Raw genomic sequence first — 17843 nt, forward strand, 5'->3', positions numbered from 1 at the left:
CAGCCGGTGGAAGTGTTAGAACAGAGAAGAGCCAAGCACGAGGCGAGCAGACAGAGTCAAGGGACAGACTCTGTGAGGATCACCAGGGAGGGATTATGGAGGAGGAATGATTTAAATGATGCATGGAAGGAACTGATAGTATATAGACAGGTAAGGATGGGAGGAAAGAACATTCCACCTGGGGAGAATTCCATTCATTCGCTCATTCATTTAACAGATCTTTATAGAGCACCAAATGGAAGTTTCTGCCTTCACAGAACTAACATGTCAGGTAAGTGGTAAGTGTTTTGAAGCACAAAATGCTCTGGTAGGAAAACAGCAGGTGTTTTAGGAAGCGATTGCATTGTCTTCCGTGACCACAGAGGAGGCTGCAGTGGGATGGGGTATAGGGAAGCCATTTTGTCTGGAAAAATAAACAGAGATCAGATTCTGGGGGGTCCATTAATGCCAAACTGAGAACTGTGTTTTGCTTTGCATTTTGCTTTCCATTGTTTTTCTTGTTTCTGGCTTGGCACTAGGGAACCCCTGGAAGGTTTGAAGATGATCTGTGTGCTTTATGCTAATAGACCGATGTGCTTTATGCTAATAGACTGATGTGCTTTAATATAAGGAAGAACCGGGGGCAGAGAAGGAAACCACTTCAGAGGCCAGAGTGAAGAAGCATCTGAACGAGGATGTAGGCAGTTGCAACAGAAAGGAAGTGGGAAGAAAAAGATTGCAGCAATAGAAGGACAGTAATTAGCAGTTGACAGAACATAGAGACGTTGCTGAGGATTTAAGCTGGAGAGACAAGTTATTGCTATTCCAAAGACTAGAAGCATGGGAAGAGGAGGTTGAAGTGTGGGTTATAATAGATTACTTCCCTCTGCCAAAGGACAATCCAGAACTTCACAGTGCCAACATGCGAGCTTCATCTGGGTAAGTCCGCTAAACTTAGTATTTTAAGAACACGATTCAAACTAGCTATTCCGCACTCTGGTTTTGAGACTTCCCAGTCTGAAAAAAAATAATTTCAAGCACTGTCATGATATCTTTAACAGTTTTGAAACCTGTATTTTTCCATTCTGATTGAAAACAAAAGTATCAGCTATACAACACTCTTTAGAAAGGGGATATATTAGCAAATCAAAAATGTAGCACTCAATCCTTAAGGCATGGTAAATTAATGTCAGATTAACTGCGAGTTTTGTTTTTCTTTCTTTTTTAAGAAGATTTTATTTATTTGTTTGAGAGAGAGCAAGAGTGAGAGAGAGAGAGGGAGAGAGCGCGTGTTCGTGTGTGCGCATGCGCATGAGCGGGGGGGGGCGGGGAGAGGGGCAGAGGGAGAGGGAGAAGCAGACTCCCCACTGAACAGGGAGCCCGATGCGGGACTCGATTCCAGGATCCTGAGAGCATGACGTGAGCCAAAGGCAGATGCTTAACCAACTGAGCCACCCAAGCACCCTGTTTTTCATACTAATAGTTTGGCTTTCTCTAGACTAGAGAAAACTTCTGTGATTTTTATCATGACATTTACTAGGAGTTAACCATTCCATTGTCCTTTGAATGTCTGGAAAGAACAGGCCACGGAAGCCCTGGGAGTGAACAGTCAGTCCCTAACGCAGGGAGGCAGGGTTGTGTAAAAGGAGGCATCAGAAAGACAAGGACTGCCCCCTGACTTTGTCACTTGCTAGTTGTGTTAGCCTCTGTACACCTAGTTTGACAGATTAGTTAGCCTCTCAATGCCTCTGTCTCCTCATTTTAAACTGGGAATAAAAACACTGCCATGAGAGTTAAATGATCAAATGCAGGTAGAAAGCAGCTGGTATGGGGCCTGGTCTGCAGTCAACGTCAGCTATGGTTATATTTCTTTTCTTTCTTTCTTTTTTTTTTAGATTTTATTTATTTATTTGAGAGGGACAGAGTGAGAGAGAGCACAAGTGAGGTGAGGGGCAGAGGGAGAAGCAGGCTCCCCGCTGAGTAAGGAGCCCGATGCAGGACTCAATCCCTGGACTCTGGGATCATGACCTGAGCCAAAGGCAGATGCCCAACATCTGCAAGAACATTGTTGTGTTATTCAGGATTCTCCAGTGAAACAGAACCAATACAATAGATAGATAGATATGGATAGATTGATGGATAGATAGATAGATAGATAGATACATACATACATACATAGATATAAAAGATTTATTAAGGGAATTGGCTCATGGGGTTATGGAAGCTGAGAAGTGAAGATCCCATGATGTTCATCTGCCAGCTGGAGAATCAGGAAATCTGGTGGTATAATTCTGTCTGAGTCCAAAGGTCTAAGAACGAGGTGCATCCATGTCCAAGGGCAGGAGAAGATAGATGTCTCAGCTCAAGCAGAGAGAGAGTGAAGTTGCCCTTCCTCGCCCTTTTTGTTCTATTTAGGCCCTCAATGGCTGGATGATGCCCTTGCATTGGTGATGGTGATTTTCTTTATTCAGTCCACTGACTCAAATGTTAATCTCTTCCAGAAACACAGACAGATACACCCAGAAATCATGCTTTGCCAACTATCTGGGCATCCCTTAGCCCAGTCAAGTTGACTCATAAAATTAACCATCACAATTGACCATCCATCTGAAGGACTTTTTGCTTTCAGTTGTGTTTGTGTGTGTGTTGGGGGGGGGTCCTTTAAACTAAGTAGCAAAGAGTCAGTATAGAGAATAAGGCCTTTGCTCATCCCCTCACCAGCGCCACCAACACAAGCAAAGTGGTGGTAAAATACATAAGAAAAGGCATCTGTTCAGTTAGGTTGTTCTTAAATGCACTGCCTTCTACTATCTTGGACGCTTTTGGCCTGCTTTCCATGGGATTTGAGAATTTATGAGCAAATATGCTGGGACTGTTTGCTATGGGCAGGTACTTGTACTTTTGGCCTTGTGATATGAGCAGTGTGGAAGGGCAGATAAAGGGCTGTGGTCCTGAAACTCCTCCCATTGGAGACTGGATAACTCTGGTCCAAGCCAAAAAATCAGAAGAAAAAAAAAAAGGATGCTGAATGCTGGAATTACGTCTTCAATTAAAATATATCATATTTCCACAATTGGAGAAATAATTGACATGGACAGTCATATAGGTGTCAGTTGACTGTCAAAACAAAGTTGTTACCTGTGTGTTTTCCCCATCACGTTTTCAGAGAACTGGCAAATTCTAGCATTCTGGGGAGCATCGGCCTTTTTTGAGTAAAAGATGAAAAGAGTCGCATCTAGAGCAAGAGCTAGGAGGGTTTTCATGTGTCATGCCTACTTTGAATTTAAAGCACAGTATGTTTGAGGATAGTTAGCTGTGAGGCGGAAGTTGTAAACTTTGCTCCCTGCCCATCTCTTACTTCTGTACTCTTTTGAGCATGCTCTTCACTAGGAGTTCTCGGTACAATTAGAGACAGAAAGTGATGGTGCTCATTCTCACTTATATTAATTAAGGCATGTTCAGGTTTTATACAGTTTGCATAACTGAGTTTTTAAAAAAGATTTTATTTATTTATTTATTTTGAGAGAGAGCAAGCGAGAGCAGGGGGAGGGGCAGAGGGAGAAGGAGAAAGAGAATCTCAAGCAGACTCCATGCTCAGTGCGGAGCCCAACGTGGGGCTTGATCTCAGGACTCTGAGATCATGACCTGAGCTGAAATCAAGAGTCGGACACTTAACTGACTGAGCCACCCAGGCGCCCCTCGTAACTGAGTTTTAAGACCAACATTAGCTGGTCTATTGTAGCAATTGTATGTGTCAATTTTCTCTGCCAACTTGATTTCACTTGCATTTTTTTTCTCTCTTATGAGTATTCTTTAAGGATAACATCTCTACTAAAAGCTCTTTTTTTTCCTCCAGGTACCTTTGAATGAATGAACTAAACCTGTGTTTAACTCAACAAAACACTTCTGTCCATTTGTTTAACCGTATGAAAATAGTTTTTCTCTTTCTTAGTGAGGAAGAATTATTTTTTCATCTCTTTGCTTTAATATCAAACTTTCTTATTAATTTCTTTGTTATTATGTAAGGGTCTAATTAATGACCCGCAAAAGGTTATTCATGGGAGTGAAAACACTGACCTTGTCAAAGATGCCTTAATTGGAGGAAAATATGACATCTTCCCCACATGCAGTCATGGTTTGGACATATTGATTTCTGTTCTCTGAGACCTAGCTTTCTGGGTTTGTTTTTATGTTTTTTTTTAAAGATTTTATTTATTTATTTGACAGAGAGAGACACAGCGAGAGAGAGAGCACAAGAAGGGGGAGTGGCAGGCAGAGGGAGAGGGAGAAGCAGGTTTCCCAGCGAGCAGGGAGCCGGATGCAGGGCTCGATCCCAGGACCCTGGGATTATGACCCGAGCCGAAGGCAGATGCTTAACGACTGAGCCACCCAGGTGCCCCCCTTGTTTTGTTTTTAAATATGAGTTCTTATTGTCTGTAAATTGCCATCTCAGTGCATGCATAAATAACACACTCACACAACACAAACCAGATTACTTGGCTAATGAAATTAAGCAACTGGACTGGTAGGTTTTTCAAAGCTGAGTCAGGGTGTCTGACACTTAGGGGGGAAAAAGGTTGGTATGTGATCAGTTTGATGCTCAGAGCCAGGCACGAGGGAGCTAGTTCCCTTAAGTTCACAGCAGCGAGCCCAACTCTTCCCGCCATGTCATAGATTTCAGTAGGAGAAAGCCTTTACTCAAGGTGCTGTGATTATGCCTCAAGCAACTGTGGAATGGTGGTTCTGGGAACCAGAAATAGATATGCTCTTCTTGGAGTCATTTACTGCTCTCGCAGAAACAATATATCCAATGGTTAATTGAGTACATAAGTCCTTATTTGTAGAAGACATCATGAAGCAGGGTCTCAAAAGAAGCATTTTCAAAAATTATAAAGGTCGACACTTGTAATAAAAGGGAACTGTGCTAAAATCAACTGCACATATTTTTGTAGATATTTGACTTAAATATTGACATTTTGGATCACTAAATATAAATGGAGAACAACCACTGGCAATGTTGCCGATTGAGGTCATATTTATATTGCTTTTTTCTTTTCATTTTTTTTTTTTAGAGAGAGAGAGAGCAAGCTGGGGCGGGGGGGAGGGCAGAAGGAGGAAAGGGAGAGAGAGAATCTTAAGCAAGCTCTACACCTAGCACAGAGCCCAGCGTGGGGCTTAATCCCACCACCCTGAGATCATGACCTGAGCTGAAATCAAGAGTTGGACACTTAATTGACTGAGCCACCCAGGTACCCCGAGGTCATATTTATATTTCTATTATTGAATTTCAACTAAATTTTTATTTTATTTTTTATTTTTTGGACATTATATTTTTTATTTTTTGGACACTACAGCGAGAGAGGGAACATAAGCAGGGGGAGTGGGAGAGGGAGAAGCAGGCTTCCCGCTGAGCAGGGAGCCCGATGCGGGGCTCGATCCCAGGACCCTGGGACCACGACCTGAGCCGAAGGCAGACGCTTAACGACTGAGCCACCCAGGCGCCCCGAATTTCAACTAAATTTTTAAAGATGAAGTCTCTTTAGTTTATCTTACTAATACTGCTAACAATAACAAGCTAATATTTCATATTTGGGGGAAATTCACACTCTTATACTTCCATAACACAAAGCTATCTTATGTTTGTATATCAACTGAGTGGCAGATTATTATGTGGCAAAAGTATCATCACCTTTTGCAGTTCATTCAATCCATCAATAGTACTTTCTGAACACCTACTAGGGCAAGGCACAGGCCCAGGAGCATTCAAGAATACAGTCCAGAGTTTTTCCTGTTTCCTGCTCCTTGAACATATCTTGTTCTTTTCTATTTTGATTCTTCATTCACTTCTGTCCTGTCCACTATAATGCCCTCTTCTCTCTCTCTCTAAATCCTACCCATTTCCCTTAGACCTAGGTCAAGTGTCTTCTTGGCAAATCTCTCCCAAACTACTTCAGAGGTCGGTGATTTCTCCCTTGTCTGAATTCTTATGCAGTTCGTTAATTGCTGGCAATTTCTCTTCTACCTTGGTGTATTTTTGTTCTGATTCGTTTGCCTTAATAGAAAGGAAAGCCCTTGGGCAAGGTGAGCATGAGGTGAGGGAAAAGGGACAATGTTTTACATTTGTGTTCCTCACAGGGACTTGCTGGCCGTGCATTGCCACTGAGAAGTGATTGGGGAACTCAGAGAAGACAGTGATACCTGGCATAAGGTCAAGGAAGGGTTCAAGGTGGGATTTGATCTGTACTTAGAAGGGTAGGTAAGATTTAGGTAAGGGGAGAAGGTGGAGGTCATATTTCAAAGGATACTTGAGTGAAGGGCAAGTATCAGTGAAATTGAGGACTTAGCATCAAACGGAAATATATACTCTCCAAATTGTTAAAGCCTGCCAAGGAGATGGATGAGTTATGGAGCATACTGGTCTGTTGGCCTCCTGAAGCACACAGTAGAGTAATCAAAGCCCAGAAAGTGGGAAAGAACAAGTGATGCCCAATGCAATTGTTTCTCATTGGCTGCTTTTCTTATAAGACAAGGTCTGCTATATTTAACTTTCCTGGTATATACCTTTTCTCTACCTCTCTTTTTCCACCATGATTTATTTATTTTTAAGATTATTTATTTGAGAGAGATAGTGAGAGAGAGAGAGAGAGCACAAGCTGGGGGAGAGGCAGAGGGAGAGGGAGAAGGTGACTCCCTGCTGAGCCAGATGCGGGACTCGATTCCAAGACCCTGGGATCATGACCCGAGCGGAAAGCAGACACTTAACCGACTGAGCCACCCAGGTGCCCCTTCCACCATGATTTAAAGAATTTTTTTTTAATGTGGGCTATTAGGTAAGAGATTCAGAGGTTTCCCATTTCATCATGGGGAGAACTAGGAATGACCCTTTTATAAAGATTAAAAAGTCCTTTGACTGCCATATCCTAGAAGAGGGGCCAGGCCTTAGTTAGGGGCACACAAACATAGGAACAATCACTGGCCAGTAAATGAGCTTTCCCATCCATTCTTACTGGGAAAATAAGGGTTTTCATGATGTCAAAGGAGAGTGTGAGGTTTTACTTTCTTCTTGCCTTGAGCACCATGATGAGGAATGCCCGTAGGCTGTTTGGAATAAGGAAGTTGACAATCAGGTAACAGGATTAGGAGAAACTCTGGGATTTGATAAATTGAAGAGTTAATGGAATCAGTAATTTTCCACTCATTAAATTAAGGAAATTGCTACATATATTTGGCAACAGGGGTGGAGCTATGAATTCCTTCATCTTGGAAAAGTCTGAAAGTAAATAATTATGGTCTTCATCCATGTAGAGTAAAATTTTATTCAATCGGACACTACCAATGCAAATTCTTATGATGCTTGAGAGTGAGAGGTATAAAGGGAATAAAAAGATATCAAAGATTTTCAATTGCTTGTCGTTAGGGATGTGCAAATTACAAACATATATTATCTCATCCTTGAAGCAGAACCCCTAAAGATTTTTCATACTCAACACTTTGTTAATACAGTTCAATTACATGGAAGTTGATATGTTCTGTCCTTCATGTGTTTATTTATTCATTCATCCAACAAATATTTATTGAGCTCTTAATTATGTGCCAGGCACTGTTCTAGCAGCTGGGGATATAGTGGTGAATAAGAAAAAGAATGTATTCTTATGAAGATTACTTCTAATAAAGATAGCCACTAAGTAGAAGAGAAAACAAATGTATAACATAAAGTTAGTGTTTTATGTTATTGTCTTATAAAAAAGAATAGAACAGGGGCAGCTGGGCGGCTCAGTCAGTTAAGCATCCAACTCTTGGTTTCAGCTCAGGTTATGATCTCAGGGTCGTGAGATCAAGCCCTGCATGGGGCTCGGTGCTGAGCGTGGAGTCTGCTTGAGATCCTCTCTCCCTCCCTTTCCTTCTGCCCCTCCCCCCAATCCCTCTCTGTCTCACTCAAATAAATAAATAAATCTTTAAAAAAAGAATAGAATAAATTGAGGGGGTAGAATATTATAAAATAAGAGGACAGGTATAATTTTTCATGGTGAGAGGTAGCCTCCTTGAGGAGGTTATATTTGAGATGAAAAGACAGAATTATAAAAGTTCTATTGAATATTTCATAATTATGTTGGGGAGAGCCACATAACTTACAGTATGGAGTCTCAACATCTCATAAATTAGTATATCTGTTCACTCAATCAGATGAACTTTTATGAGGTTTCATACTTTGTTTAATATAGGTCTTATCCATTTCTTGTTAAAATTATTTTTAGGTTTGGGCGCCTGGGTGGCTCAGTGGGTTAAGTGTCTGCCTTCGGCTCAGGTTGTGATCCTCGGGTCCTGGGATTGAGCCCAGCTGCAGGCTCCCTGGTCAGTGGGGAGTTTGCTTCTCCCTCTCCCTTGGCCCCTCCCCCCGCTCATGCTCTCTCTTTCTCTCGCTTGCTCTCCCTCTCTCAAATACATACATACATACATACATAGATAAAATCTTTAAAAAAATTATTCTTAGGTTTAAAATAGGTTTGTTTCCATTGTAAGTCAAATATTTTGTCATCATAGTTTCTATCCGATTATACTTAGCATAGGAAAGCTATTAATTTTTTGATAATTATCTTGTCTCTTGTATATCTTATATGAGAGAGTTACTCAGCTTATTAGGTCTGCCTTGGGGGGAAACAGTCATATCACTTTTTTTGTGTTGACTATGTTCTCTAGAACAAAATGGAATGATAATAGTCATTATGATCTTTTTTCAAAAAAAAGATTTTAGAGGCACCTGGGTGGCTCAGTCATTAAGTGTCTGCCTTCGGCTCAGGTCATGGTCCCAGGGTCCTGGGATCGAGCCCCACATCGGGCTCCCTGCTCAGCGGAGAGCCTGCTTCTCCCTCTCCGACTCCCCCTGCTTATGTTCCCTCTCTCACTGTGTCTCTCTCTGTCAAATAAATAAATAAAATCTTTAAAAAGAAAAGATTTTATTTATTTCATTGTCAGAGAGAGAGAGAATGAGCACAAGCAGGGGGAGTTGCAGGCAGAGGGAGAAGCAGGCTCCCTGTTGAGCAAGGAGCCCGATGCAGGACTCAATCCCAGAACCCTGGGATCACGACCTGAGCCGAAAGCATATGCTTAACCGACTGAGACATCCAGGCGTCCCCATTATGATCATCTTTTAAAAAAATTCTAACAGTAAGAATCCTTATAACATTTATTTTACCAATAAGTGGGATGCTCGCTGTTGCTTTCTTGTATAAATCTCTTTTTTTCAAGTTCAGGAAGTTTCTTTTTATTATTTGTTTGTTAAGAGGTTTAGCAGGAATGAGTGTTGAATTTTACCATATGCTTTTTGGTGACTTTGTATGATTTTTTTTTTCTCATTTAATCTATTTATGTGAAGTATTAGATTAACTTTTTTTAGTGCTGAAACACCCTTACTTTTGTGGGACAAACTCCTTTGGGTCAAGATGGATTAATTCTGTGGGATGTAATTGGTAATGTTATTTCCATTGTTATCTATATTTGTTAGTGAAATTGGTATATAAATTTTGTGTGCATGCGTGCGTGTGTGTGTTGTGTGCTCACTTTGCCTGATTTAGATGTCAGAGCTATGCTAGCCATATAGAATGAAGCGTACAACTTTTAGTTCTTTCTGGATTTGGATTGGAACCTCGAAGTAACTTCCCTTGAAGTTTTGGTAGAACTTTCTCTTAAATCACCTTTGTGTGGTGTCTTGGAGAGGGTAGCACTTTGAATAAGGTGAAATTTTCCTATGGTCATTAGATAATTTTGGTGTTGTCAATATTTTGTGATTTGAATCGGAGAGGATATTTGTAAGCATATATAACAAAAAAGATTAGTAGCCAGAATATATAAAGAATGCTTCCAGTGGTTATTTGTTTAAATCTGGTTTTATTCGTTTGTTACAACCCTTTTTATCTTTATTCGAATATTGATGAAAGGCTGGAATCAATTTTACCAAATTCACAATTACGATTTTTCTCCGGGGCGGGGGGAGGAAAAAGGGGAGTGGAGATGTACATCTGACCAGTCTTCACGTGATGGTTTCTTTGGTCTTTATTCATAAATATTTCATAATTTCAGTTTTTATTTCTGTTTTGAGTCATTTAGTAGTTTTTTTTAAAGTTATTTATAGTTTCTTAGTACATAGCTGCTTTTTGGCTGTTCTTTTGTTGTTAATGTCTAATTTTATTTCATGTTGTGGAAGAATAAGCCTATGTGATATTGATCTTTTGAATTTATTGAGATATTCTTTGAGCTGTAATGCATGTTCTGTTTTAGTAATTGCCCCATTAGTTGAAAAGAGTAAGCAGTCTATTTGCTGGATTCTGTGTTCTACAAAATTTGTTAAGCCAAGCCTATTAATTGGGTTCAGATCCTCCATATTCAAGTGTATTTTAAGGCACTCAATCTGTCAAAATACGAGTGAGAACATAAATTACCCACAAGGATTCACTCATTAGTTCAACAAATATTTATTAAGGACCTGCCACATGTCGGGCCCTGTTTTAGGTGCTGAGGATATAGCAGTGAATGAAACCAAGACAGTGTTTTCAAGGGACGTAGCTTCTGGTTGGAGGAGAGACAATAAATAAGAGACGAGGGGTGCCTGGGTCCCTCAGTTGATTGTGTGTCTGATTCTTGATTTTGGCTCAGGTCATGATCTCAGCATCGTGGGATTGAGCCCCGCGTCAGACTTCTCACTCAGCTGGGAGTCTGCTGGAGATTCTCTCTCTTCCTCTCCCTCTTTCCCTGCCACCCCTTTTCCCGCTTTCTCACTCTCTCTCAAATAAATAAATCTTAAAATAAATAAACAAACAGACAAAAATATCTGTAATAATTCAAGTGGTAAGAAGTGGGCAGAAGCGGGACGCCTTGGGGGCTCAGTCAGTTAAGCATCTGCCTTCAGCTCAGGTCATGATTCTGGGGCCCTGGGATCCAGTCCCACATCGGGCTCCCTGCTCAGCGGGGAGCTTGCTTCTCCCTCTGCCTGCCGCTCCTCCTGCTTGTGCTCTCTCTCTCTCTCTGGCAAATAAATAAATAAAATCTTTGGAAAAAAAAGAAAAAGTGGGAAGAAGAAAAACAGAGCAGATAAAGGGATAGAGAATGACAAGGATGGTTAAATTGGGGGATGGATGCTCTTTTAGAGTGTAAGAGCAGGTCTCTCTGATGAGGTAACATTTGAGCAGAATGGACAGGGGGATGGGGAAATCCAGTGCCGCCAAGAGCTGGGACTCAGGGTTCCAGAGGGAGTCCAGGACCCAATTATGTCAAATACCAACAAGAAAATCCTTGTAAGTGCTTTTACCTCATCTGAACCTGCTTTCAGGGGCCCCGCACATGAGCAGAGACTGAAAGAAGGGGAGTGGTGGGTAAAGCCTGTGGTTTTCTGGATGAAGGATGTCCTAAGCCAAGGAAAGAGTCTGTGCAAAGGCTGAGGTGAGAATGTGTTTGTGAAATAGCAGGGTAAGTGAAAGGAGCTGTAGGTACCATGGTCAGGGAGAAGTAGTGCAAGGACTTGAAGGTCAAAGTAAAGTCATAGTAAAGCTTTGGATTTGTGCTTTTGTCAATTGTTTTTCTGTATCGGTCAGTTTTTACTTTATATAGTTCAGTCCTTGAAAAAATTTTTTTGATTTGTATGCACAAACTCAAGACTGATATAGCTTCTTTTTTTGGAGAGGGAGGGAGAGAGAGAGAGAGAGAGAATCTTAAGCAGGTTCCATCTCACAACCCTGCGATCATGACCTGAGCCGAAATGAGTCGGACACTTAACCCACTGAGCCATCCAGGTGCCCCTGATATAGCTTCTTCGTAGACCATTCTTTTATCGGTACAAAATACACTTCTTTGTCTATTTTTTAAAAAAAATTCCAGTATAATTAGCATACGCTATTATACTAGTCACTGTTTTTTGACTTGAATTTAATTTTGTCTGGTATTATTATTGTTTATATTTACATAGAAATGTCATGGCATATCTTTGGCAATTCATTTATTTTCAATATTTTTTTGCCATTTTGCCTTTTAAAATATCAAAAAGCCCAGCATTTATTTTTTGTTTTAAGCTTTTCACTTTTATTACGGTTGCTGATACATTTAGACTTTTTCAGTCACATTTTTTCTATTTACTATAATAATACCCTGTTTCTTCTTATTTCGTCTTTCCCTTGTAATACCACCATAATCTGGTGTCTCATTGTCTTTCTGGCCCCATCACTAATAACTCCTGCCTTGGTTCACTCGGCTATAGATATACCAATTTTTTCCTGTGTCTCAGGGCCTTTGCACTGGCTAGTGCATTTGTCTAGGATACTCTTCCTCAAAACATCCATTTGGCTTACTCTTTCTCCTTCTTTAAGTGTTTCCTCATATATCACCTTTCACCCATGTCTTTTGTGACTGACCACTATATTTATAATTGCACTCTCAAGACTCTCTATACCATTTCTTGCTTTATTTCTGTCCATAGCACTTTTTACTATCTAACATACGATGAAGGCACAGATGTGGGATCTGATTTATTCACTGCTGTGTATATAAGTTTAGCATATTGCCCAGTGTGTATTTCCACACTTAGTAAATATTTGATGAATAAATGAATGATTGATTGAATGAATGAATTTTGTTCAGTAAGCCTTTTTCGAATAGCACCTAGATATTGACAGTGTTCAGAACTAGGGAGATAGAAATTACTGATGAAGGCACAGTTTCTGCCTGAAGGGCCTTATGTCTTAATAAAGGGCACCAACTTGGAAAGATACTGTCACTATATGATAGAAATAACTGGATACTATGGGGTCCAATAGAGCATCAGCACTCTAGGGTTGGGAGAGGATTCTGAAGAAGGTGACATCAACATTGAGTCTTGAAATATGAAGAAAATATTAGCTAGATGGAGAAGGGAGAAGCACCACAGGCAAATGAACATTATTGTTTTTTGCTGGGGTGGTGGTTTTGGTGGTAGTTATTAAAAATGAAAGACTTGGGGCACCTGGGTGGCTCAGTCGTTAAGCATCTGCCTTCGGCTCAGGTCATGATCCTGGGGTCCTGGGATCGAGTCCTACATCGGGCTTCTTGCTCGGTGGGGAACTTGCTTCTCCCTCTCTCTCTGCCTGTCGCTCCCCCTGCTTGTGCTCTCCTCCCCCCTATCAAGTAAATAAATAAAATCTTCAAAAAAATGAAAGACTCATGGGGCGCCTGGGTGGCTCAGTTAGTTAAGCATCTGACTTCGGCTCAGGTCATGAGCCTCCTTCTGGTATATCATCATAAGGTCACTTATGCCACTACGTCACAGTGCCTGTGTCATCCCCCTCACTTTATTTCATCACATAGGCATTTTGTCATCTCACATCATCACGAGAAGAAGGATGTAGGTACAGTAAAATAAGATATTTTAAGAGAGACCACATTCACATAACTTTTCTTACAGTATATTGTCATCATTGTTCTATTTTATTATTAGTTATTGTTGTTAATCTCCTACTGTACCTCATTTAGAAGTTAAACTTTATCATAGGTAATGCACATATAGGGAAAAGTATGGTATATACGGAGTTTGTTACTATCTGCTGTTTCAGGCATCCCCTGGCGGTGTTGGAATACATCCCTTTGTAGGCAAGGAGCAACTACTGTACTCATTTGTTTAACACTAATCTACATGTAAAGTATTTTTGGAATTGCTAAACCCCTAGGAGAAATGTATCAACTAGAATACAGTGCTTATGTATGGTCCTTTTTGTAGTTAGCCTTAGACTATCCAGACAAAACATTGTTTTCACAAGTGAATCAGAAACGGTCGAATACATTGATAAATGGGGAGAAGAGACAAGTCTTGCTTACAAAAGAATTCTAAATAATATAGGTAGATACTCCCTCCTGCAGGAAGTGAACTTAATGGCCCATCTCCTAGGGTGGGCTAGACGTAGTGACTCATATCCAGACTAGAGTAAAGGAAAAAGAAAACTTTACAGTGGAAAGACATGGCAAACACTACATTAACCAAGTGATGAAGGTTAACGACATCAGTAATAAGTGATGTTGATAACATATGTCACCAGATACACTAGAAAGGCGCTTCATCTTTGTGGTATTCTTCCCCCAAACTCATAACACTAGTAATATCCTGAGAAAACCATCAAACAAACCCAGATTGAGGGACATTCTACAAGACACAAGGCCAGTATGCGTCACGAGTGTCAAGGTCATGGAAAACAAGAAAAGACTGAGAAAGTGTTAAGGACTAGAAGAAACTGGGGAGACATAACAACAAAATGCAACGTGGTACCCTGGATTGGACCTTGGAGCAGAAAAAGAGGCTGTTAATGGGAAAACTAGTAATATCCAAATAAAGCCTGCTGTTTAGTTAATGTACTAGTACTAGTACTAATAGTATTAGCTAATTAGCTAATATTAGCTAATGTACTAGTACATAGCAACGTACTAATGTTGGTTTCTTAGTTGACAAACGTGCCAAGGAAACAATGGGGGAAAACTGTGAGAGACAGGAACTCTCTGTACTATCTTTGTAACTGTTCTATAAATCTCAAATTATTTCAAAATAAGTTTATTTGTTTAAAAAAGTTCATTAGGTCAGCTCCTTTTCCCCTCGTAATCTTCAGTGAGGTTATGTCATACATTTGTAATATACTGAAATTCATTTGTCACAGGTTCCATCCTATCCTGGAATGCCCTGATACCTTGGTTTATTTTACTTTTTAAAGATTTTATTTATTTATTTGAGAGAGAGTGTGTGAGAGAGAGAGCGCACAAGAAGGGTGAGTGGCAGAGGGAGAGGGAGAAGCAGGCTCTCTGCTGAGCAGGGAGCCCAATGAGGGGCTCGACCCAAGGACCCTGGGATCATGACTTGAGCTGAAGGCAGATCCTTAACCGACTGAGCCACCCAGGCACCCCACTGATAGATTTTTTAAAATTTGCATACAATAAGGTTTACTCTTTGTGCTGCAAAATTCTATGTGGTTTGTTTGTTCGTTTGTTTTTTTTTTTTACAAATCATGTATCCACCACTCCAGCACCAGACTGAAGAGTCAGTCCCACCAGACAAAAATTCTCCTGTGTAACCCATTTGTAGTTAACTAGTCCTCTACCCCTATCTCTGGCAATTACTGATCTGTTTTCCATCCTATAGTTTTGCCTTTTGCAGAATGTCATATAGATAGGATCCTATAATATGTAGCCTTGGATCTGGCTTTTTTTCACTTATCAAAATGCATTTATGATTCATCCATGTTGTTGCATGAGTCAAGTGTGTTCCTTTTATTGCCAGATAGAATTCCATTGTATAGATGTAACATAGTTTTGTTGTTGTTGTTGTTGTTTGCTTATTTGTTTTTTGTCATCATCTGTTGACAGACATCATGGTTGTTCCCAGTTTGGAGTGATTATGAATAAAGCCTCTTGAAACATTAGCATACAGGTTTTATGTGTGTGAAGACTGTCTTTCCATTCACTTGGGTAAATACCTAGGAGCAGGATTGCTGGGTCATATGATAAGTCTATTATGAGTTTCCATTTATAAGAAACTACCAAATTATCTTCCAAAATGGCTGTCCCATTTTGCATTTCCACCAGCAGTAAATGAGATTCCTATTACTCTGTATCCTTGACAGTATTTGGTATTGTGGTCAGGGGGTCCCCCAAGACCACCCTTGAGTTCAAAAACTCACTATAAGGACTCACAGAGCTCAGAAATGCCATTAAACTTATGGTTATGGTTTATTAGGGAGAAAGGATACAGATTAAAATCAACCAAGGGAAGAGGCACATAGGGCAGGGTCTAGGAGAGTTCCAGGTGAGAAGCTTTCAATCGTCCTCTTGGCCGTGGAGCCATAGACAAAGCTGACTCCTCTCAGCGGTGATATATAACAATACACACAGAGCGTTGCCATCCAGGGAAACTCACCTGAGCCTTGTTGTCCAGAGATTTTACTGGCGCTCCATCACATAGACATGGCTGGCCGCCTGTGTGGCTGACCCTAGTTTCCAGCTTCTTCAGAGGGGGGCTGATACCACATGAGCCAAAGCCGCCATCATAGATCACATTGTTAGATTAGCTGCTGTGGCCCGATGCTCCGCTGTTAAGCTAAGACACTTACCAGATAGGACTCATGAGGACTTAAACATTACTTCTCAAGAGCCATGGGCACAAGCCAGATCTCTCTTTGGGGAAGGTTAATTCTACACAAATAAGAACTGAATATTTTCTAATCCATTGTATGAGTTTATGTTCAGAAAACTGAAGCTTTTTCTATGAACAAAAATAGTGAACTTTTCACTAAAACTCCATAGTACTGTGGTGCTGGTGGTGGTGGGGTGTGTGTGTGTGTGTGTGTGTGTGTGTGTGAGTGTGTGTGTATGTGTAGAAAGAGAGAGAATAGGGGGAGGGACAGAAGAAAGGGCCAGGAGAGATTAGGATTATAGTAATAGTATATTTAGGAAAACTTCCAGGGCGCCTGGGTGGCTCAGTCGGTTAGGTGTCTGCTTTCAGCTCAGGGCATGATCTTGGGGTCCTGGGATTCAGCCCCTGGGATCGAGTCCCATGTTGTTGGGCTCCCTGCTCAGGGGAGAGTCTGCTTCTCACTCTCTCTCTGCCCCTCCCCCCTGTGCTTTCTCTCTCTCTCAAATAATAAAATCTTTTGAAAAAAATTAAAAAATAAAAGGGAAAATTTCCCAGATTGTATTACTGTCATTTATGTATTTGGTTTCCTGCTCCATTTTGGTTGCTAGGAGATATGGGATGAGGCTACAGTCTTTTGTCTATTCTTTCCTCTTTTATAAACTTCTGATGTCAGTATCATTTAGAATTCAATTAAGTTGTACATTTGTTTTTCACTTTATTTCACTGCATCATTTATTTATTATTATTTATTATTTTAGGGTTGACAGGACACAAACATGCCGGGCAAGTTTTTCGAAGGTCTTTGTCAGATTTCAAGTACAAGATGAGACACTGACACTTGTGTTTGCCTTGCCTTTCTTCCAAAATCCTAATAAAACATCCAAATAGATATTTTTAAAAATATTGATCCTTGGGGCGCCTGGGCGGCTCAGTCGTTAAGCGTCTGCCTTCGGATCAGGTCAGGATCCCAGGGTCCTGGGATCGAGCCCCACATCAGGCTCCCTCCTCGGCGGAGAGCCTGCTTCTCCCTCTCCCACTCCCCCTGCTGGTGTTCCCTCTCTCACTGTGCCTCTCTCTGTCAAATAAATAAATAAATAAATAAATAAATAAATAAATAAAGTCTTTAAAAAAAAAATATTGATCTGTAAAAGCTCTAAAAAAAATAAGGGTACCATCAGTGGCCCAGAAATTTTAAGCAAGTGGGAAGATTTCTAGAATGGGAAAACCAAAGGGGGACGGTTGCTTAGACGGTACCCTCCTCTTCCCCAGAGACATGAAGACATTCCAAGCTCTGAGTCCACAAGCACAGAAAGGAAGAGTGGGGCCATTATTATAGTAAGGAGGTTCTCTAGTGAAGACATAACATATATTTAGCTCTTACTAGTACATACAGAACCTTTGTGCGTACAAAATGATGCCATTTCTAGGCCAGTGAATTATACATGGCACATCTTCCTCGGAGAAAGGAAGCAGAGAATTTACCCACACCAGGGCACCGAATTTTGAAAGGGGAATGTGACTGCATTTCAGCCCTACTCACCGCCCCAGTGGGATGCCTCTGCTAGGGGCAAAACCTCCACAACCTTAGCTGGGTTTTTTTTTTTTTTTTCTTGTTTTATTGCATCTGCAAGATAGGTACACAGAAGTTTCTCTGCCCTTCCTAGGGAAGGTGGTTCTTCAGTGCTGTGTGGGAAGGGTTCCTGTAAGGCAGTGCAAACAACGTTCTGTGTTTTTA

The 17843-nt window shown here is 40.8% G+C and overlaps 1 long non-coding RNA gene across 1 annotated transcript in view; it reads left to right on the top strand.

Moving 5' to 3' along the window:
- The first annotated feature begins 685 nt into the window (after window positions 1-685).
- LOC145717967 (uncharacterized) overlaps window positions 686-17843 on the top strand; it is a 32749-nt gene continuing 15591 nt past the window's right edge. Inside the window, exon 1 of the long non-coding RNA XR_014141493.1 lies at window positions 686-918. This is a non-coding gene — a long non-coding RNA (uncharacterized LOC145717967). The remainder of the gene's footprint in view (window positions 919-17843) is intronic.

Source organism: Leptonychotes weddellii, chromosome X (assembly GCF_054177405.1).
Source record: "Leptonychotes weddellii isolate Sample4059 chromosome X, ASM5417740v2, whole genome shotgun sequence".
In the NCBI taxonomy this organism is placed as follows: domain Eukaryota; kingdom Metazoa; phylum Chordata; class Mammalia; order Carnivora; family Phocidae; genus Leptonychotes; species Leptonychotes weddellii.